Raw genomic sequence first — 25,428 nt, forward strand, 5'->3', positions numbered from 1 at the left:
AAAGAAAAGGCCCATATGCATATGTTACAAATGACTAAAATGAAAGAACAAAAGGAGTATCTGACCAATCAGGTCTTATTGTTCCTCAAATGAAAATGAATTTAAACAAGACAATTGACACTCCCCACTCCGACACCTAACTCAATGTATGACAGTCATCAATCCCGTCCCCAGCTAGGATTATAAAGGTCAAGAAACATTATGACATCAACAGGTTATCAGTGTTAACGGTGTTCAGCAGAAAATCAGACTCAACATGACATCATGATTAAAACATTTCCCCCAAAGTCCATTGAACAATCAAAACCCCCCTTGTCCGTATCATGATCCATGCGACAAAATCATACAAAAGACTTGCATATCCTGTTGTACCTGTGACAGATTTCTACCTTTAAAATAGGGAAAACATCTACCTTTGTCAGGGACCATCTATAATAGGGAACAATTCACTGTCCAAACAAACCATGATAGCCATCATAATGTAGATCATTAAGCATCATCACAAATACGCTGAAGTCCAATACTGGGATTTTCATCGTACAGTTTCCCACCTGTCTTGCGAGAAACAAACCTTCATACATATGAAATCACCATATCAGTTTATTTAGGAAAATCTTAGATTGTAAGGAAATAAGTTAATTTTCAATCAAGTGTCCTTCAGTTCTTGTCTTCAGTTTCTTTGTCTTGCATCAGTGATGAAAGTTCCAAAATCAGTTATTGCAGTCAGTGTGATGTGGACCCAGCAATTTGCCTGGTTGTCCTAACAAGTCAGTGCAGGTGTATAATGGATAAGTGAGTTTCCAACACTTCACTTAATCAAGATTAACACCATAACAGTGTCTTCCACTGTGTTGGGACCCTGTGACCTTTCCAGTCAACTGGCCCATGGTACTCTGACCTGTAGTTTGTGTAGTCCTTCAGGACTCAGGTGGATTCTCCTCATCTCGCTGTCGATGATTCATCTAGAAATGGAGTGTGAAGCCAAGTGATCTGAACCTGGCATCGTTCTGCCATGTGAGTGGTCAGGAAAATTCGAAACAGATTCAACCAATGTGGTTGTAGAGGTCCTTTTTGAACATGTTGCTGGTACTCACACTCAGTTGTCTGTGTCCAGTCAGTGACGTGATGTATCATCAGAAAAGGGGTTGTGATGTCCTGATCTGTTGAAAGTATAACTGCAAAACGACGATTAGTGTGGTTCAACAATCCATCGGACTTTCATCCACTGGGTATGGTTCCGTCAACTCCCAACAATGAAGACAATAGATCAGTCCTGAAAACTTGTGGATCTCAGAAGTTCCATCTTCAGAGTGAAGCATACACCCTATTCAGACAAGTTTCCATAAGTCTATGTCAAAGTTCCTTTTCCATCCAGAACTGGCTTGGTTGTTGTTTGACTCCTTGTGCTATATTATTGCCCAATAGCAACCAGCAGTGGAATAATATTGTCAGACATGACTTTGCTTAGCCAAATCAGAAATGGTTAGATCTATTCTATTTAACCATTAAAATGTTAGACCTTACCTCAAACAAAACAATCTCCAAATAAACCAATTAAAATCATCCTGTAAATGGAAAATGGAAAACTTAACATATGCCAATGCTCTGTTATAACTATGCAAACAGGAAAAACTAATTTTTTTACAAAATTACTTACAAATTTGATTTGCCTTGAGCCTTAAACTCAACTCTTTCCAATCATAATCAATTATCATATCATACATCCCCCCTGCCTTCACTTCATTAAGTCAATGGAAAGTGACACCATGAATGAATGCAGAACAATGACAAATACAGCCACAGGAGGGGCCATCCTGAACCTGCACTGGCCATCTTTTCAGGACAGACATGAAAAATAGAGAATTGGTAGTAGGGATGGATCTATAATCCATTCGATAAGGAGTTGTATATTCATCAAAACAAAGTGAACAAGTTAAAAACATTAACATTCACTAACACCAACAAAGACATCAATGTGCAACGCTTGTGCGAAGGAATTATAAACCATATAACCCATTATCAAATTTTACGTCATAGCTAAACAGCTCTCAAATTTGACATTACCACAGTACCATCACACAGGTCTGTGAAATTGGCTATTAAGCATTTATAATATCCTGTAGTTTCTTGCCACATGCCTAACTAAATAGTCTGGCCCCCAGGGGATAAGCTGTGCAACTAAATTGTAGGAGTGAAAAACTCCAGCCCATGTGCAGTGGTTTACCTGTTGCAACCACCAGGGCAATTGTATTAGCATAGCTACAGCATACAACTTTAGAATTTTTACAGGCAACGGCCAAACTACCTCATGAAAAACGCAGTGTCTTGAGTAACCTCCTAAATTTTAGGGAATTCGCAAAGTTAGATTAATTTTTATACCAAATAGTGGCGGTCAGCCAAACCCTAAATCACAACTTTTATGCTTTATCTTTGTTCTATCATCAACAATGGGGGATGACTTTAGGTCTCTACCCACACTTCAGTTGGTTTCAAAATCATACATTTCAACATTAAAGCTAATGAGAGGAAAATATATTTAGCTTTCACTTAATGTTTGTTTATCCCAAAACTGTATATGCGTTTGTTAATAAAATTACCATAGATGAGACCAGACCGAACACTCGAATTTAACCCTTAGTAATAGGCTACTCTGATGTAATGGGAAAGGTTGCTACTCCGAGCTCCACCCATTTATGGTAATCCATTAAAAAGGACAAATGTTTGTTTATGGTCCTCAGACTATCCTATCAATTTAGCCGACATCCTTTGTTAACTGGAGATTTTAATATAGTGTCCAACCCATCTAATATTTTCGCAGTTTGTAAAAAATTGCTTATCATTATCTATACAACTCAACATTAGGGTGGAAATTAACTCTTAAGAATGGCAATCCAGACAGAAAACAGATGTATGACATCACTAAAATCAAGGTACAATAAGCAATTCAAAGGAAACTCAATGTAGGCCTTAAACACTGTTACATCAATACTCTATTTGTTCATTAGTCAATTTACCATTTTAGAATTTGAACTCCATTAACGAGTATCAGGTGTTGGTTTTGAAAACAAGCATTATCCCAGTTATCGTTGGTAAATACAAATAAGAGAAACTATATTATTTAACCAAACTCAATTCAGCATTAAAAATCTTGCCAATCAAACTACTCATGCACACTCACTTGGGCGCCTCACAGCCCTTTCACACTTCTGGATGCCTCACAGCCCATTTATTTCACACACACTCTGGCACTTCACAGCCCTTTCATATCACACTTGCACGGGCGCCTCACAGCCCTTACCTCACTCACACACTTAGGCACTTCACAGCCTAATGCAAACACTTGGGCAATTTTCCAACAACCGGCCACACTCACTCTGCATTCATCAGTAGACCAACTTCTCACTTCACGTATTCATTACACTCGCATACACTTTGTTGACCCGTCTCTTCCTGGTCTGCATGTAGTCGTCATCGGGCAGGAAGCCGTCATCAATACAGAACTGTCCAATACTCCCAAACCGCATCCAAACATTCAGCAGCCCTCTATCATGCTGGGTTGATATCCACGGCGCCCTGCAATCCCTGTCCATTGTGGCCTTCCTTCTATCAAGGCGGATTGGAGGACTTCCTGCCAAAAGCAGACCAACTAGGCGACAAAACCTAGGTTGGTATTGTGAGGGAATTTCTACAAAATGCTTATAATCCCATGTATTATGAATATATCATTATGCATGGTAAAGTTTATTAAGTTTGTGAAATATTTTATAATCCCACGTGTCACGAATATATCATTATGCATGGTAAAGTTTAAGCCTATGAAACATTAAGAAATATTATTTATGTGAAGCCCAGACACACCGGCAGCGACTCCCTACATGATCTAGTCCACCCACACGCGCAGCTGAACAGTGAGCCGAGCCCTTATCATGATATGTGCACATGTGTGCATTTTGACCCAGGGGTCACCACAGAAAGACTCCCTAATATGAGGAGTACTGTACATGTCCTGTACACGGACAGCTGCAAACCTGAAAATGTATAACTGTGATAAGTTCATTGGAGGGGTGACCCAAAAATGAACCATAAAGTTGTCAAGAGTAAGCACATTTTAATTAAAAAAACATGCAGGAAGAACTAGAGAACAAGGGAAATGGCCCCACCTCAGGGGACTCTCCAAAGATGGTCAGATGGCGTTCTGGGTAGAAGTTTTTGTATAAAAGCCACGGTCCTGAGCTCAGTAGTTAGGGGGTGTATCTGCAGAAGGACCTGGCTTTAATGTCTGTCATTCTTGTATGATCTTTCATTAAAGTCTATTGGATTCACACGTTTCTGATTAGAAGTGCTCTTTGTTTTAGTCGTTGTGGACTTGGGTTTTCCACAACAGTATTCGACAGGCCACTTTCAGTTGCAACTCTTTGACTTATTTACAAATATGTACAATGTATTAGTAGACATGCACTTTACTTTTAATTGAAAAACTCCATCTTACAAAAACATAGTTTGTTAAATTTGGAGAGACCTGACTGCCCGGCCTGGTAGGTAAAGTCACAAAACAATACATTTAAAGTAAGAACATGCTTACTGTGGTGGTAAGGTGACAGACAGCTCCGTCATCGCCCGCTCTTCCCGGATTCCCGTTGCACATGAACTCACCCCGGACTCCTTCATTTGTCTTGTCTCCAATTGTCGCTGACACCAGGTCCAAATCAAGTCATCATGTTTAAACGTTTCTCCTCTGCTCCCCTCACTTGTCTGTCATTGTTGCTTGTCCATGTTAGTGATTGTATTTGGTGAGTGTTTTGCTTTTGCTTATACCTTCTGATCATATGTTTTTCAATTAAATATCACATCATCGACTGCCACTCTGCCTGCGCATGGTTCCTTTCCTCTCCACCCCTACACCAACACGTGACACTTACCTCTCAGTGTGGTCACGCATTTTTTGTGTAACCCAACCCACAGTGTCTTTGGCAACTCTCCACACCCAGTGTCCCTTGCCAATCTCAGCAGTGGCTCCAGGAATGTTGTGAAAAAACGTTCCTTTCTTATCACCAAAAAGATGCAATAACTCAGGAGTTTGTGGATTCAAATTATACTTTAATGACCTGCAGGAACAACTGTTTTGCCAACTCCGGACACACACATTTATACAGTGTTATTTTGCTGAACATCTCTAGCCGTCCCCTTATGCTAATTCTTGTGTGGATGTTTCCCCCTATCTGCCACCATTGTTTCACAACCTTCCAAAATACATTCCTTGTTAAATATTGATGGCGCAGGCTCAAGAAACTTTTATAAAAATAATAGAGCCATTAGGGCCCTCTAATCTAATACATTTGATCGTACCTTCCTTATACATTCATTGTTACTTGATTATCCCAATACAAGACTTATACATCATTTGATTATACTGTTTACCATATTGGTTAATTGTATATTTGCTTAATCAAAATTATAAACCCAACACTTTTGTTATGGCCCCCATTTATCATGAGCTGAACTCAAAGATCTAAGACTTTCTCTATGTACACAAAAGGCCGATTTCTCTCAAATATTGTTCACAAATGTCTAAATCTGTGATAGTGAGCACTTCTTCTTTGCCAAGATAATCCATCCACCTCACAAGTGTGGCATATCAAGATGCTGATTAGACAGCATGATTATTGCACAGGTGTGCTTTAGGCTGGCCACAACCTCTGCCTTGTGGAGTTCTAACCTGTACTAAATCTAATTTAATGAGGAAAAGTATAAAAACCACTGCTGTGGTCATCACTATCCTCTTACAATTGGACGAGCTGGATGGCAAAAACCGTGCAAAGGTAATGTGAATAAAAAATAACTATTCAGCATGACAAAAGAGTTGAAAAGAAAAGCTTTGAGTGAGGAAAATAAGTGTTCAATTCTGGCTTTACTGGCTGAGGGATACAATGAGCGTCAGGTTCCTTCCATCCTGAAAATTTCAAAGACAGCGGTTCTTAAGAAATAGGTCAAGCAACAGACATTGGGGACAACAAAAATAATCAGGCGGCTCAACAAATGAATGTCTAGTCTGGCTCGGGTGTTCCACTTCACATCCGATACATGCTTTGTGGGGAATAGCCGCAACAAAGTTTTCCAGAATAAAACTTAATGTTGCTTTGATGATCTTTCAAACTTGTGTTGCAAGACATTTGTTCATTTTGTGATATGTCTTGTCAGCATTTGAAAGGTATGACAGATTAAGAGGTCCAAGCTGATCATCAAACCCGTCAAGCCAATTGTAGCTTCTTGTTGTGTATGCTTATGGAATCGAGCTGTCGGGGTCTGGGGTAACACAGAAGTCTACTTGTATTCTTGCAAATTCTTCCGACTGCTTGATAGTCACAGGCGGTCTGTCTGTTTTTATGCTGTGTTGAGGACTGTGTTAGCTTAAGGCGGGGCTTCAGGGTCTTACTTCAGTCGAACAGTCCGTAGTCCTGCAGCTATTACAGCGACTAACTCCTAAGCAAGTGTTTGAGTATAGTCAACATTCACACAATAGGTACCAGGGTCGCTGGTTTCTGATCTGTACATTTTGATGTACATTTTGTACTTAGAATGAGCCGTCTTCTTCTGATTTCTTATCTTAATGGTCCCAGAGATATAGCAAAGCATTGTTTTGTTTGATAAAATCTGTTTTTATAATCGAAAATGTGAGAAAGCATGTCTTTTCCTAATGACGTAAATGCATTTTAGTCCTATACTCTTGTTAAATGGACACAACACAGAGGAATAATGTTTGCTAGTAGGTGCTATATGAGGTGCACATAGTATTGGAGGGGCCCCACAACTTGATATGTGTGTGGACCCAAGGACTCAAGAAGGGACACTATACCAATCAAGGTTAGGAAACATATGTATAATACACTTATATGATTGGCAGACACCCAGAAAATTAAATGTGCTGGTCTAACTCTGGTTTAGTATATATGTGCTGTTGTTCTGCTCAAAGATGTTTGTAATAAAAAAGAGACATTAAGATGGCCGTTTAAATATGCCTTTATTGTTAAGTAATAAAGTAGTGTTGAGCTTTTATTCTGAAACGAAAACCTAGAGAGGAAACAGGAAGTAGAATTCGGAGACCTGTCAACAATAGGAGCAGCAGGGCTGCATTCACTTAGTGCCTGAAGTTGTATCTTGAGCAATCCTACATGTGTATCCCTCAGAAAGCAATGGCTGTAAGCATTTATTTTCCTTTACATGTTTAACAGACTATATTGATGTTTCTTTTATGGAAATGTATCTGAGTTTGTACGATTTAATTGCCATAATGTGCTGTAGTCTGCAAAGTTAATGTTAGTGTAATATACAGTATGGTACTTACTTTATGCTTAACATACTTACCTGTTATTTGGCTGGACGAGTGTTAAGTTATCTTTTTTATCTTATTTTTTCTAGTTTTACACCGATTCAACTGTGTCATCTTGACTTACCTGTTGTAAAGAAGTCAATAAAGGAGCAGGCATGCTCATTTCCTGGCTCTTTGAAAAGGAGTTTGGCTGGCTGTTTATTTACGTTAACGCTTGGAAGCAAACACATAAAGAGAACAGTACAGTAAAAAGCCATACTATCAGAATGATTCATTCACACAACTATGGAGCCCAATGCAGAAGGAAAAGATGAAAAAATGTTGTCAGTGTCCAGTTCAAACAACACGTCTTCCTCAATCTTCAGTAGCCAGCGCTGCTGCCAAAGCCTGTGCCAAGGCTGAAGCTGCCCGCACCAGGGCCACTTTCATTCAAAAACAGCTTGGATTAAAGAAACATAAGGCCAAATTGGATCTGGAAAAGGCAACTGTAGAAGCAGACCTAGAAGCACTAGAACTTGAAAAGGCAGCTGCTGCTGCTAATGCTGAGGCTAAAGTTTTAGAAGCCGCTGCCGGAGCAGAAATTGAGGGTGCATCCAGCGTCAGAAGCAGCGTCTCACCACAGACTATCAAACAGCGAACAGAGGCATACCTGGAAAATCATGCTAAGGTCAGTTCAACGCCTATCCAATCATTCTTAGCCAAACCATCCGCTCTCTCTGTTACAGAGACAAAACAGGAAGACTCAAGCCTAGCCTTCCATCATGATGTCTCACCCACAATGCCAAGCAATACACAGCAGGGTGAGCATGTACCTGTCTCAAAGCAGCAGCCACACCTGCCTCAGCACCCTAGCTCACACCATCACCCCACATATAAGGCCAATCAAGAGCAAGGCACCATTCCATTTAGACGTGCCAGCGGCCTAGATCGTTTTCCTAGGGAAAGCACTCAGGATGCCACAATTAATCCGGCCGCCCACATGATAGACTTTGCTAAGTATCTGGCGCGTAGAGAATTGGTGACCACATGGCTTTGTAAATTTGATGATCAGCCCGAAAGCTACAGAGCATGGCAATCCTCCTTCTCAAATGCCATTGAGGGCCTAGAGCTGACAGCCAGGGAAGAGTTAGATTTATTAGTAAAATGGTTAGGGAAAGAATCAGCTGAACATGTTAAAAGAATTAGAGCTGTCCATGTTACTGACCCACAAGCCGCACTTCAGTTGTCCTGGAGAAGACTCCAAGAGTGCTACGCCAACCCTGAAGTTATAGAGAGTGCTCTCTTCAAACAACTGGATAACTTTCTTTATCTTACTATCAAGGAAAACGTCAAACTAAGAGAACTTGCGGACCTACTCATGGAATTACTCGCAGATAAGGAGGATGGGTACTTACCTGGGCTTACTTACCTTGATACACCACGGGGCATTAATCCCATTGTTGGGAAGTTGCCACCAAACTTGCAAGAGAAGTGGCTCACTTTTGGTTCGAACTATAAGGAACACTACCAGGTTTGTTTTCCCCCATTCTCTTACTTTGTTGATTTTGTCTGCTGTCAGGCAAAGGCAAGAAATTATCCTAGTTTTGCCTTGACACACAGCAACCGCACTCATCACCGTAATGAAAGGCCCACGGCAAAGCATGATGGTGTCAAAACCTCTATATCTGTCCACAAGGCGGACGTGTCAGCAACGACAGATTCAAATGGAACACACAGAGAAGGGATGGACAAGAGAAATAGCAGTGATCCAGCCAAATGTTGTCCACTTCATAACAAACCTCATCCTTTGGAGAAATGTAGAGGCTTCAAGATGAAGCCATTGACAGAACGCAAGAACCTTCTGAAAGAATACAAACGTTGTTTCAGGTGCTGCTCTGCTACTCACATGGCTAGAAATTGTCCAGTAGAGCTTAAGTGCAACGAGTGTGAGAGTGATCGGCACTGCACAGTCATGCATCCAGAGGCAACCATCTCACCAGCAATGTCTCCCACGACCGATCCATTCACTGAGCAGGAAAACAGCTCTCCTCCAGAGGTAACTTCAAGGTGCACTGAGGTCTGCGGAGAAGGTCTCCCGGCACGATCTTGTGCAAAAATATGTTTGGTGAAAGTTTACCCACAAGGACAAAGACAACGCTCTGTCAAGATGTACGCAATCCTTGACGATCAGAGCAATCGCTCATTAGTAAAATCTGAGTTTTTCCAGATTTTTGGCATCCAAGGTACCCTTTCACCTTACCTCATGAAGACCTGTTCTGGTACCACTGAAATGACTGGAAGGAAAGCTACAGGTTTCCAAATAGAAGCGCTGAATGGTAAAGTGTGTTTGGACTTACCTTACATCCCAGCGATTGATCCCGAAGCACAGATTCTCATCTTGCTTGGAAGAGACCTCCTTCGTGTTCACAAGGTGAGACAGCAAATCAATGGGCCCCACAACGCACCTTTCGCCCAGCATTTGGATTTAGGGTGGGTGATAGTGGGGGAGGTCTGCATTGAGAGTGCCCACAAGCCTACGGTTTCTGTCTTCAAGACCAATGTCCTGCAGAACGGACGTCCTTCTTTTCTGACACCATGTCACAATCACATCTCTGTTAAAGACAAGGCAAGCTACGGCGGGGAGAACAGGCGTGATATCTCCACTTATTTACCTAGCAACCTTGATGCCATTGTACCTGCAGTAGAGAAAATTGGACAAAGTGTGTTTATTACAAGAGAGAATGACAACACACCTGCTTTGTCTTTTGAGGATGAGACGTTTCTGGACATCATGCAGAAGGAGTTCAAGCAAGATGAGCAAAACAGCTGGATTGCTCCGCTACCATTCTGATCTCCTAATCCAGTGCTTCCAAACAACCGTACTCAGGCCCTCTCCCGCCTCAACTCACTGCGACGCACTCTGAACAAAAAGCCTAAAATGAAGAAACAGTTTGTTGAGTTCATGGAGAAGCTCTTTGAGAACAGACATGCAGAGGAAGCTCCTCCCCTGCATGACAATGAAGAATGTTGGTACTTACCCATCTTTGGGGTGTACCATCCTCAGAAGCCGGGTCACATACGTGTTGTGTTTGACTCGAGTGCACAAGAAGGTGGTCTCTCACTTAACAGTATCTTGCTCTCTGGCCCTGACTTGAACAGTTCTCTGCTTGGAGTGCTGCTAAGGTTCAGAAGAGAACTTGTGGCGGTAACAGCGGACATCCAACAAATGTTCTATGTTTTTTTTGTGAGGGAAGACCACAGGAATTATTTAAGATTCCTCTGGTACAAAGACAATGACCTGACAAAAGAGATAGCAGAGTACCGAATGCGAGTGCATGTGTTTGGGAACAGCCCTTCACCTGCGGTGGCCATATACGGCCTTCGAAGAGCAGCCCAAGAAGGCGAACAGAAGTATGGATCTGACTCACGCCGCTTTGTTGATCGGCACTTTTACGTGGATGACGGTCTAATCTCTCTCCCGACTGAAGCTGAGGCCATTGATCTGCTCAAGCGCACTCAAGCATCACTGGCAGAATCAAATATCAAAATGCACAAAATTGCCTCAAATAGTGTCAAAGTGATGCAAGCTTTCAAACCTGGAGATCTGGCTGCAGGGCTAAAAGACCTGAGCATTGGTGATGAAGCTCTACCTGTGCAGAGAAGTCTTGGGTTGTGCTGGGACATTGACTCCGATACTTTTACATTCAAAGTAGCAGTCTGCAACAAGCCGTTTACCAGACGTGGAGTGTTTTCTACCATCAATAGCCTCTTTGACCCGTTAGGCTTAGTTGCACCAGTGACCATTCAAGGGCGAGCACTGCTGAGAGAACTTTCTGTCAATGTTTCAGAATGGGACACAGAACTCCCTGCAGACAAGTTCAAGAAGTGGGAAGCATGGGAAAAATCACTACAGGATCTGAGTTGCCTTCATCTTCACCGCTCTTACATCCAGCATTCCCTCTCCAGTGCCACATACACTGAGTTATGCCTGTTTTCTGATGCCTCAAACTGGGCCATAGGAGCGGTGGCTTACCTGAGGGTTATCTTAACAGATGGACAGTGTAGAGTCGGCTTTGTGCTTGGAAAGGCAAAGCTAGCTCCTCGACCAGAACCCACTATCCCTCGCCTTGAACTTTGCGGTGCTGTGCTGGCAGTTGAGATGGCGGAACTGATCCTTGATGAACTTGACCACAAGCCTAATGCCGTGAAGTTTTACTGCGACAGTAAAGTAGTCCATGGATATATACACAATGACAACAAGCGATTCTTTGTATACGTGCATAATCGTGTTCATCGTGTACGCAGAACAACTTCTCCTCAACAGTGGCACTATGTGCCTACAGATCAAAACCCAGCTGATTTAGCAACCAGGTGTCTCTGCATCTCAGCTCACAGACACCATGTGGTTTACAGGTCCAGAGTTCCTTTACAAAACCCATCAAACTGAAGCAGACGAGTCATTCGAGTTGGTGGATCCTGAAGCAGACGCAGATGTGAGACCTCAGCTGACCACCTTTGCCACTCACGTAAGTGAAGTTCAGCTTACCCCAGAACGGTTCCAGCTCTATTCCACCTTGGAATCTTTGCTGAGAGCAATTTCCTGGCTCTTTGAAAAGGAGTTTGGCTGGCTGTTTATTTATGTTAATGCTTGGAAGCAAACACATAAAGAGAACAGTACAGCTGTTTAAGACCAGGACGTTTGGGGAAGCACAAAGACATTTGGGAAGAACAAGTACGATGTGTACTGTATTTTGTGAATAAACAAGGAATGCTTCTCCCCCAGACTTGGGTTCATCATTATTCTGCAAAAGAATCAGAAGCTAACAAAAACGATTCATGTTCTTCACAGCGAAATCCAACTCGATCAACTCGGCACTAAACTATTCATTATATTCAAAACCCTTAGTAGGTTTTAACACAGCATAATTGGTATTTCTGAAAAGAAGAGAGTCTCTAGCATTTAACCAGACATAGTTTATCCTTCTACGTGGCCTCTATGCTTGTCAGGACATCAACAAAGACATGCAGTCTGGCACTGTTTATGTACGTGCTTTAGTGTTTGGTAGCATGTATCTTCCTCAAAGGACGACCAGTGGATTTTAAACATGCTAGGTTGAGAGCACACGAGCCACACTTTACGGCAACTTTTGAACGATCACCTTCAGACGCACACACAGGACACACCAAGAGTGCGCACCACCCCCACAAATCTTCAACCAAACTTGACTATTGCGCAAGACGCATAGCTGTCGCTTCTCACAAAACTATACTCAGCATTTAAAGTTTAAATGGCTACTCCTCAGTGGAAAAGCAACATAGTAGACCAATTTGGACTAAATTATTTGAAGAAATCATGGACTGTGAGTCAAGCAACTTGAGTATAATAAGATTTCCCAAGACATACAGTATATTAGCATTAGCATATTAGGATATGTTAGGCTATGTTATATAGTTTCTAGAGTGTCTTACTAAAAATTGGATCACGTCATTATAGTAGATTTCAGTTCATAATGTCTTTATATGTAACCAATAGTTTATGTGATTTGGCTATGCCATTTTGTGGCTGTTTCTTATGGCCTATTCAACCCCATATTTCTCATTACCCAACAGTGATTCAGGAGGTCCCTCTGGCTCTTGAACCCCACCCCACTGTGACGCCATCATCTGGCTGGCCATTTCAGAGCTTTCCCAGAAGTCGATAAGTCTTCCCTTCTTTCTACTGCCAACTGTTTGCTTACTATCTATGTGTGTAAGAAGGCATAGATAGCACATATGATCTAACATCATATGAGGTTATCTAACATATGATGCAAACACCACATATGGTTTAAATCCCATCTCTTTGGCTGCACTCAATTCAGAACATTCAAATTCCATCCATCTCCTGTGATTACCAGTGTTTTTTATTTTTTTTTTTTTTTTTTACAAAAGAAAGCATTTTTTTAGGTTTGTTTTATCTGCTGCCAAATCTTTCCTGCATTGATTTATAATTCCTACAAACTACAGTGTCTCCTTTCAAATGGAACCAAAAATATGTTTCTACTATATTCAGGTCATTTAGATTTGGGTACACCATTTTAGGCAGAAATTGACTTTTTTTGCCTTATCCCTGACAGGCTAAACTCTTGGCCTTTGGGTAATTCATAAAATGCAACCTCCGGTATCTCTGGGTTGAAAATGTATCCACCGATCCGACCGTCATCCAACTTCCATTCCCATGCCAACATATCCCGGTGTAGATGATGGATACAGGATAAACTCTGCATTGGTTTCTTCGGTGCTGCCATGTTGATTGCATCTCTGCTGTCCATTTGTAATCTCTTGCTGATTTGCCGAGCAATGGTTAAGCTGTTAGCATTCAATGGTGTTTCACCCAAAAGTTTGATTGCCACATAATCTGCCATGGTTTGTATTGTGTAAGTAAGTTTACTCAGGCAATTCTGAATGACCATCACAGGTGTCTGCGCGGTTTAAATACACAGACTACGGCAACCATCTCCTAAAACATGAAAGGTTACCACCCACTGGTTGTATGACATCTGTTGTACCACTTGTCAGAACATAAAATGCCGGGGGGTTTACAGCATTGCTTGAAACAATTACCAAACATCTTGCTGCTGATGACACTTATTTAGTGCCTGGAAATGTAACATTCCGGAACCCTAAGACCCCCATTGTAAAGCATCAAACATATCGCACCTGTTATAACACTCGTCCGGGGTGCTCACCAGTCATTGTAAAACATCAAACATGGACACATCAATGTAATCATAAATTACAGTCACCGGACATGTATACGTCATTCTAGAAGTTCCGCCCTAACACACGTCATACATGAAGACCATACGTCACACCGGAAGTCCCACCCTGCAAACCAGATGTCCCGCCTACCTGTCAAATCAATCTGGAAGCCCCGCCCACCAGGGTCATAAATCACCAAAGTGACACAATATACAATTACAACTCAGGCCATTCAAGGTGTGGGTGGAGGACCACCAGATCAAGACCCTGTCATGGCCAGCCCAATCTCCAGACCTGAACCCCATTGAAAACCTCTGGAATTTGATGAAGAGGAAGATGGATGGTCACAAGCCATCCAACAAACCCGAGCTATTTGAATTGTGGTGCCAGGAGTGGCATAAAGTCACCCAACAGCAATGTGACAGACTAGTGGAGGGCATGCCAAGTCGCATGAAAACTGCAATAAAAAATCAGGGTTATTCCACCAAATATTTAAATAAGTTAAAACACTAGTATTTTGTTGTTGAAAAGAAAATATACATTTGTTTTCTTTGCATTATTTGAGGTCAGAAAACAATGCATATTTCTTTGGTTAATTTGACCAAATACTCTAAATGACAATATTCTTATTTGGAATTTGGGATAAATGTTGTCATTAGTTAATAGAATAATACAAAACTGTTCATTTTACTCAAACACATACATCATTTTGAAGTGGTCTCTTAATTTTTTCCAGAGCTCTATAGGAGTTGACAGAACAATACCCAGTGGATGGTAGTTTGGACTGTTGAACCACACAAATCATTGTTTTGCAGTTATACTTTCAACAGATCGGGACATCACAACCCCTTTTCTGATGATACATCACATTACCGACTGGATATAGAAAACTGAGTGTGTGAGTACCAGCAACATATTAAAGTGATTTCTACAGTTACACTGGTCAAATCTGTTCTAAATCTTCCTGACCACTCATATGGCAGAACAATGCCAGGGTCAGATCACTTGGCTTCACACTCCTGAAGTCCTGAAGGACTCCACATTCTACAGGTCAGAGTACCATGTGCCAGTTGCCTGGAAAGGTCACATTGTCCCAATGCAGTGGACAACACTGTTGCGGTGTGAATCTTGAATTAGTGAAGTGTTTGAAACTCACTATTCCACTACACACCTACACAGACAATTTGCTGTGTCCACATCACACTGACTGCGATAACTGATCATGGAAATTTACATCACTGATATAAGACAGAGAAAATTGAAGACAAATCCTACATGACACTTGATTGGAAACGTACTTAATTCCTTACAATCTACGATTTTCCTAAATTAACTGATATGGTGACTTCATATGTATGAACCTTTGTTTCTTGCAAGACAGGTGGGAAACTCTACGATGACAATCCCAATATTGGACTTTGACGTATTTTGAGAGGATGCCAAATGATCGACTTTATAATGGCTATCGTGGTATGTTTGCATAGAGAATCCTTCCCTATTACAAGGTAGTTCTATATCGTGAAGCTTTGCCCATAGAAGCTTCGCTCCCATTGGTTTACCCATCTGCCAATAGGCAGTCACTGAAAATGTAAATATGCAAATCACACCTCTCATGGCCATCTGCCCGATGGCTATAAAAGAGGTCGTCATACTCTGTTTCTTCCTTTTTTCTTCATGCGAAAGGTTTAGATATGCAGTCATTGGTGATTTCCATCAAGCCAAGGATGGCTTCAGCTTCTTTGACCTCTGGAGCATGAGCTGGACCCGGCGGTCGATGCGCACACACTGTGCTGTGTGTGTCTGGGACCGCTGCATGCTCGAGACGGTGCCATCGGAGCGCCAGTGTGCGCCGCATGCACCGTCCTCTCTTTACAGGGGAGGATAGACAGGCTGGCGTACTTTGCCGAGGAGGTCCCTCTTGCCGACGTCCTCTCTCTCCTCCCTGAGGAGGACTACTTTCAGGAGGCTGAGGAGACCGGCCCGGTTTCGACTCCGCCCACCTCTGGAACTGTTCTCCCCCGTTCGGTCGAACCAATGCAGAGTTGTTCCAAATTTTCTTCTTCGGAGGAGGAGGTCGACCCCCTAGCAGCGAAGGAGGAATTCTTCGCTGCCATCTCCGCTGCTGCCAGGCACCTGCGCATTCTGATGCCGCTGCCTGCGCAGAAGGAAGGGGAAGACCGGTCACAGAAGCCCTGATGCGCCAGAAGAAGGACAGGAGGAGCGGTTCCGTCTGGGTCAGCTTCTGCCAGTCCCTTCTTCCTCTGCGGTGTCCGCTGCCCCCCCTGAGGCTTCGCGGAGACCTGGGGATCAGCTGCGTCGCCGTCTAAAACATTGCCATGTCAGGCCAACAGGCGCATCGGAACCGATGACTGAGGGCGGGGGTCTCCGACTCCATAAGTCTGTGGCTTCCCATCCTGCCGCCACTGGTGTGGCTGGCAGGCGTGAGGGCCTCTGCTCGCCCCACTCAGGTCTCAGGCCAGCTGTGCTCGACTGCGCCACCTGCTGGAGCCTCTATCTCCATGGTTACGGCTGTAACCGATGGGGAGATGGACAGCTCAGCCCAGGTGACGCATGCATCTTCCTCTCCCTTTCGGTTTGGCCCCACCTTTGGGGAGACAGAACAGAGTATGACAACCTCTTTTATAGCCATGGGGCAGATGGCCATGAGAGGTGTAATTAGCATATTTTGATTTTTAGTGACTGCCTATTGGCAGAGGGGTAAACCAATAGGAGCGAAGCCCTTATGGGTGACGCTCCACTCATAGAACTGGAGTTACGAAAGTAACTATCGAATCCTTCCCAATTAAATGGTAGAATCTTTCCTTATTTAAAGGTATAATTTTTCACGGTACAACAGGATATGCATGAGTCTTTTGTATGATATTGTAGCATAGATTATGATATGGACATGGGGGTTGTTTGGATTGTTCAATGGACTTTGGGGGAATGTTTAATCATGATGTTATGTTGCATCAGACTTTCTGTAGAAAACCGTTAACACTGATAGTAGCTTGTTGATGTTAATGGAAGGAGGGATTGATGACGGTCATACATTGAGTAATGTGTCAGAGTGTGGTGTGTGAATTGTCTTGTTTACATTCATTTTAATTTGAGGAACAATAATGACCCACTGGTCAGATACTCCTTTTGTTGTTTTGTCTAAGTCATGATGTAACATAAGTTTATGGGCCTTTTCTTTTTATTAGGAATTGAATTGTACTTTTAATGTTTTGTCAAACATGTAATGTTTTTTCTTACATGTGTGAAGGGGTAAGTGTTGAAAGTTTACATATATTGATATGACAGGTGGGCGGGACATCCGGTTTGTAGGGTGGGACTTCCATTGTGACGTGTGTTAGGGTGGGACATCCTGTATGACGTGTGTGGCAGGACTTCAGGAGTGATGTATGCATGTCCAGTGACTTTGTAATTTATGATTACATTGATGTGTCCGTGTTTGATGTTTTACACCGCCTGATGAGCAAAACAGACTAGTGTTATAACAGGTGGGTTATGTTTGATGAATAACAAATGGGCCTTAGGGTTCCGGCATGTTAATTTCCGAGGCAGTAAATAAGTGTTGTGTCAGCGGTAAGAAGTTTGATGTTCAACAAAAGGGTGCCAGGGGTCCACTGCCATGTGGTGCAACAGATGGCCTACAACCGGTGAGTTTTATGGGATGATTGCCATGGTCTGTGTATTTAACCCTTTGACGCGTACGATCACACCAGTGTGATCAGTTTAGAGTGGTCCCTGAAGCGTACGATCACACTGGTGTGATTAGAACGTATTGCTTAGAACGCACCATTAGAACGCCTAGGTACAAGTAACGTAACCACGGCTGGTTAGACCGGGCTGTTATTTACTCACATTTAGCTCAAACAATGTTAAGAACTTTATTTCCTGATTGTAATTGTTTCAAGACCACACTATGATATTGTTAGAAATCGGCGGTTTCGTATAGTGGTCAAATAATGTAGAACCCGTATCAAATCGAGGGAGAAGCTCGCTCAAGTTTATTGGAAAATTGCAGCACAGATGTCATTCGGTGAACGTTCCATTATCTTCTCACTGTAATGTTGGTTACCAGCTAGCCTATACATTAAGGCCGTTTCTAACTAAGACCATGTCTTTAGAAGTCAACCCCCCATGCCATATGACCATCGTAAACATTTCTACAGAGAGATAATCTAAACAGAGAGGTTTCTGTTGTTCTCATTATCTAGGCACATGCACTTCCAATGAAATGTACATTCATATTGTAATTGTCAATGCTCAGATTCCACAGTCCCCCCTATCAAACATTTAGAAAAACATTACATGTTTGATAAAACATTACAATTCAATTCCTAATGAAAAGAAAAGGCCCATATGCATATGTTACAAATGACTAAAATGAAAGAACAAAAGGAGTATCCGACCAATCAGGTCTTATTGTTCCTCAAATGAAAATGAATGTAAACAAGACAATTGACACACCACACTCCGACACATAACCCAATGTATGACAGTCATCAATCCCGTCCCCACCTCAGATTATAAGGGTAGAGAAACATTATGAAATCAACAGGTTATTATCAGTGTTAACAGTGTTCAGCAGAAAATCAGACTCAACATGACATCATGATTAAAACTTTTCCCCCAAAGTCCATTGAACAATCAAAACCCCCCTTGTCCGTATCATGATCCATGCGACAAAATCATACAAAAGACTTATGCATATCCTGTTGTACCTGTGACAGATTCTACCTTTAAAATAGGGAAAACATCTACCTTTGACAGGGACCACCTATAATAGGGAACAATTCACTGTCCAAACAAACCATGACAGCCATCATAATGTAGATCATTAAGCATCATCACAAATACGCTGAAGTCCAATACTGGGATTTTCATCGTACAGTTTCCCACCTGTCTTGCAAGAAACAAACCTTCATACATATGAAACCACCATATCAGTTTATTTAGGAAAATCTTAGATTGTAAGGAAATAAGTTAATTTTCAATCAAGTGTCCTTCAGTTCTTGTCTTCAGTTTCTTTGTCTTGCATCAGTGATGAAAGTTCCAAAATCAGTTATTGCAGTCAGTGTGATGTGGACCCAGCAATTTGCCTGGCTGTCCTAACAAGTCAGTGTAGGTGTATAATGAAACAGTGAGTCTCCAACACGTCACTTAATCAAGAATAACACCACAACAGTGTCTTCCACTGTGTTGGGACCATGTGACCTTTCCAGTCAACTGGCCCGTGGTACTCTGACCTGTAGTATGTGGAGTCCTTCAGGACTCAGGTGGATTCTCCTCTCATCTCGCTGTCGATGATTCATCTAGAAATGGAGTGTGAAGCCAAGTGATCTCACCCTGGCATCGTTCTGCCATGTGAGTGGTCAGGAAGATTTGAAACAGATTCAACCAATGTGGTTGTAGAGGTCCTTTTTGAACATGTTGCTGGTACTCACACTCAGTTGTCTGTGTCCAGTCAGTGACGTGATGTATCATCAGAAAAGGGGTTGTGATGTCCTGATCTGTTAAAAGTATAACTGCAAAACAACGATTCGTGTGGTTCAACAGTCCATCAGACTTTCATCCACTGGGTATGGTTCCGTCAACTCCCAACAATGAAGACAATAGATCAGTCCTGAAACTTGTGGATCTCAGAAGTTCCATCAGAGTGAAGCTTACACCCTATTCAGACAAGTTTCCATAAAAGTCTATGTCAAAGTTCCTTTCCCACCCCGAACTGGCTTGGTTGTTTTATGACTCCTTGTGCTATATTAATGCCCGATAGCAGCTAGCAGTGGAATAAAATTGTCAGACTTGACTTTCCTTAGCCAAATCAGAAATGGTTAGATCTATACTATTCAACCATTAAAATGTTAGACCTTACATCAAACAAAACAATTTCCAAATAAACCAATTAAAAACATCCTGTAAATGGAAAATGTAAAACATAACAGATGCCAATGCTCCGTTATAACTATGCAAACAGGAAAAACTCATTTTGTTCAGAAAACTCCTTATAAATACCAATTTGATTTGCCTTGAGCCCTAAGCTCAACTCTTTCCAATCATAATCATTTATCATATCATACATCCCCCCTGCATTCACTTCATTAAGTCAATGGAAAATGACACCATGAGTGAATGCAGAACAATGACAAATAAGGCCACAGGAGGCGCCATCCTGAACCCACACTGGCCATTTTTTCAGGACAGACATGAAAAATAGAGAATTGGTAGTAGGGATGGATCTATAATCCATTCGATAAGGAGTTGCATCCTGTATATTCATCAAAACAAAGTGAACAAGTTAAAAACATGAACATTCACCAACACCATCAAAGACATCAATGTGCAACACGGTCGCTTGTGCAAAGGAATTATAAACCATATAACCCATTAACAAATTTTACCACATAGCTAAACAGCTCTCAAATTTGTCTTTGCCACAGTACCATCACACAGGTCTGTGAAATTGGTTATCATGCATTTATAATATCCTGTAGTTTCTTGGCACATGCTTAACTAAATTGTTTGGCCCCCAAGGGATAAGCTGCGCAACTATATTGTAGGAGTGAAAAACCCCCAGCCCATGTGGAGTGGTTTACCTGCTGCAACCACCAGGGCAATTGTATTAGCATAGCTACAGCATACAAATGTAGTTTTTTTTACAGGCAACAGCCAAACTACCACATGGCAGACACAAAGTGTCTTGATTAACCTCCTAAATTTTAGGGAATTCGCAGTTAGATACATTTTTATTCCAAATAGTGGCGGTCAGCCAAACCCTAAATCACAACTTTTATGCTTTATCTTTGTTCTATAATCAACAATGGGGGATTACTTTAGGTCTCTACCCTCACTTCAGTTGGTTTCAAAATCGTACATTTCAACATTAAAGCTATTGATTGGAAAATATATTTAACTTTCACTTCATGTTTGTTTTTTATCTCAAAACTGAATATGCTTTTGTTGATAAAATTACCATAGATGAGACCAGACTGAACACTTGAATTTAACCCTTAGTAATAGGCTACTCTGATGTAATGGGAAAGGTTGCTACTCTGAGCTCCACCCATTTATGGTAATCCATTAAAAAGGCCAAATGTTTGTTTATGGTCCTCAGACTATCCTATCAATTTAGCTGACATCCTTTGTTAACTGGAGATTTTGATTTAGTGTCCAACCCATTTAATATTTTCGCAGTTTGTAAAAATGTGCTTATCATTATCTATACAACAACTAAACATTAGGGTGGAAATTAAGAAACTCTTAAGAATGGCAATCCAGACAGAAAACAGATGTATGACATCACTAAAATCAAGGTACAATAAGCAATTCAAAGGAAACTCAATGTAGGCCCTAAAACTGTTACATCAATAACCTATTTGTTCATTAGACAATTTACCATTTTAGAATTTGAACTCCATTAACGAGTATCAGGTGTTGGTTTTAAAAACAAGCATTATCCCAGTTATCGTTGGTAAATACAAATAAGAGAAACTATATTATTTAACCAAACTCAATTCAGCATTTAAAAAATAGGTCATTTAATTTTGTATGGAGTAAACTCGCTTTAACTGTATTACCCCTTTTTTAGGCTATGACTATTTTGGATTCAAATTCAGTCCTCATGGGACACAGCGTGTCTCCTTAATGTTAGACTATCACCATGTGGATTCTTCATTATACCACTTATACAATATATAATGAGAGCGAAAACACAATACGTTAACCTTTTTTAAGACCACCACGAGACTATTTTACCAGATTAGAAAATCATTATACCAAATTCTAATTCATCATAGGTTTCAGACTACTCACTTGTGCTAGCGAACAGCTCAGCAAGCAACAGGCAAGTACCACGTGGTGGGCCTTGATTAAGGCCTACCTACATTGTCGTGAGACCCCCCTTGAGGCCTTACGGTTTTAAACATTATCATCAACGCAATAAATACGTTTGACTCAAAATTACATACAATTACAAAATGTACATGACAAAGCTCAACTAAACAGGTTATTTCTTGAATACCTATTACAACATGTTCAAGCATGACAGAACAAAACAGGCTATTTCGAATGCCTATTAAAACATGCTATATAACATTCAAGTGCTTCTCAAAATACATGTAATATTTAATTAAATAAGCTTGGCTATTACAGAGGAAGGTGATCAGGTTTCCTTGATAAGTTCCAGCTTCAATTAATGGTTAGGTACAATACATTTTAGAAAATGAACATTTAAGAACTCTGAATCAATGATTATGAAAGCTCACGTCAGTTTCTAGTATCGTCCATGATTCCAGGATCCCATAAGAGAGACTCCATCTTGAGACTACTGTCGGTCAGCCAGGTGGTTAAACCGATTGGCTCCTTCACCGCCTTTCGACTGTTGTCCATTCTCGGCCATCTTAACTTTCCTCTGTCTTCTCTCTTCGTCTGTACCACACGCTCCATCTTTCCATATACAACTTCCTCGGAATCCATCTTTTTTAGCCGGAAAACGTTATTTTTCTTTCTGTCCATTTCGAGTCCAGGCATCGTTGTTAATGATCCTTTTCGTTCTTGATGGTGTCCTATTCGCGCCATTCTATTTAAATATGAACGCGTCATGCCAGAGGCTGCACTCCTTTTCCCGTCGTATTTGTACAACTGGATGGCATTATATTTTACTTGTACGAGTCACTGTATAATCGCCTAAAGCAATTCGCATTGTCAACGAAATACAGTTTAGCGCTAATCTCCAATTTATCCACCCCTAGAGATTTTTGCACGTTACACACTGTAATTCGTGGCCCAGTCAGGGAGTAACTAGGTCTTCTCTCCAATTTATCCACCCCTAGAGATTTTTGCACGTTACACACTGTAATTCGTGGCCCAGTCAGGGAGTAACTAGGTATTCTCTCCAATTTATCCACCCCTAGAGATATTGTACACGATTGCAATTCGTGGCCTAGTCAGGGAGTAACTAGGTCTCCTATCACTACCTGTGCTTTTGAAATACTCGATTTGTTCGTTAAATGGTGTGGATTTCAGACTCACCAACCATTCAGCTGTTCGCAAGAAACAGGAACAAAGACCGACTCCGTTGGTAAAATCTAAATCTCCAACCATCCGGGTCACGGCACCAAAGTGTTAGAAATCGGCGGTTTCGTATAGTGGTCAAATAATGTAGAACCCGTATCAAATCGAGGGAGAAGCTCGCTCAAGTTTATTGGAAAATTGCAGCACAGATGTCATTCAGTGAACGTTCCATTATCTTTTCACTGTAATGTTGGTTACCAGCTAGCCTATACATTAAGGGCGTTTCTAACTAAGCCCATGTCTTTAGAAGTCAACCCCCCATGCTATATGACCATCGTAAACATTCCTACAGAGAGATAATCTAAACAGAGAGGTTTCTGTTGTTCTCATTATCTAGGCACATGCACTTCCAATGAAATGTACATTCATATTGTAATTGTCAATGCTCAGATTCCACAATATTAACCAGGTAGCAAGCATTCAAATCGGGACGAGAAGTGATACTAATGTACCAAACGACAGCCAACACTTATAAACAAAAACAAATGATATTAGCAACTACTATAGAGCATCTTAACATTTCCTGGAAGAGCTGACAACCGATCAAAATCATTGTAAAAACCTTCTAGAAGTTACGTTACCCATTGTGGGCACCGTTATACTTTTTAAATAGTTTATTCATTTTCACTGCGTGAAAAGGTTAAACCACGCAGACATCGTTGATGGTCATTTAGTCTTGCCTGAGCAAACGTACCTAAACAATAAAAAACATGTAGGATTGTGCGGCAATAAATGTTTTGGGTGAAACATTGTTGAAAGCCAACATCTTAAACACAGCTCAGCGATTTGGTAAGACATTTTAAATGGACCGCAGAGATGCAATCAACATGCCAGCCCCAAAGAAACCGATGCAGAGTTTAACCTGAATCCATCAACTACACCAGGATATGTTGACACAGGAATGGAAATTGGATGATGGTTAGATTGGTGGATACATCTTCAACCCAGAGCTACCGGAGGTGGCATTTTATGAATTACCCGAAGGCCATGAGTTTAAGGCTGGTGTGACTGATCAAATGGTTTTTAATGGCAGATTATGGGGCACCTTTCTAAAAGTGTTTTATTTGGGGCCAAAACAAGGCCCACATAATACGATAGATACGGTACGGTTTAAAGTTGTCGAGGGGCTGAAAGAGTATGACTCTGTTAGATTGGAACTATTTCCAGAAAATGTCAGCTGGGTAGATTGTGACTGTGGATTGTTCGACTGACGTAAGACCCCGAAGCCCCGCCTTACGTTAACACCGTCATTAACACAGCATAAAAACAGACAGACTGCCTGTGACTATCAAGCAGTTGGATGAATTTACGAAACATGTCTCAAGATTACAACCAAGCGGTGATTGAAGAACCAAAGGCTGAGGACTGGCTGTGTGGCACCTGGGATGACATCGCTGAAGCCTTCTAAGGAACCCCTGACCCAAACAGCTCGATTCCACCGGCATACCCAGCAAGAAACTACCACTGGATTGACCGGATTTGTGATCAGCTAGGTCCTCTTAATCTGTCATACTGTTCAAATGCTAACAAGAATGGACAAACACCTTGCACTAAAAGTTTTAAAATCATCAAAGCAACATTCTGGAAAACATTTTGGGGCTATTCTACACAAAGTGGTTCGAGACATTCTTGTCTCGAACAGCCTGATTATTTTTTTGAGACCCAAGATGACATTGTGGAGACCTTTTTAACACCGCGACTGAAACGTGTTGGTCAAGGCTTTGAACGCATCGGGTTTTCATGCACCGATGACGCCGCTGAGAACTTTCTGCATGAGCTCAAGTTGGAGCCGAACATCACACAGAGACTGAGTGAGAACAGGGATAAATACGTGGACAAATTTAATGAGGATGCTGTATGCTACGCAGTGGTGTCATGGTGCGACAAAAGCAAAGAGTCTGTTGTTTAAGGCCAGGTAACTTCAGTTCTCATGTTTACATGTATATAAACAAACACTATGAGAAATCTGAATGTTTCTGTAACTTTTCTGAATATCTTGGGTGTGTAATTTCGAAAACTCAAATAAAACGATGTTAAACGTGTATTAGTTGTCATTATTGCTCGAATGCTCTACGATGTCTGAACAGGTTATGAAAAGTATTTACTACGACCCGGCAAACCCTGGTGCTTATGTGGGTAGAGAGGGTTTGAAAAGAGCATACTTGGAGAAAATCGGAGAGATCCTCAAAAATGGCGTGGCCGATGACTGGCTGCTCGCCCAGGATACATACATGCTACACAGGCCTGTAGCTATACATATTCAAAGAAATAGGAGTTATTATTCATGATATACATTCACA

Source organism: Esox lucius, chromosome 15 (genome assembly GCF_011004845.1).
Source record: "Esox lucius isolate fEsoLuc1 chromosome 15, fEsoLuc1.pri, whole genome shotgun sequence".
Classification (NCBI taxonomy): Eukaryota; Metazoa; Chordata; class Actinopteri; order Esociformes; family Esocidae; genus Esox; species Esox lucius.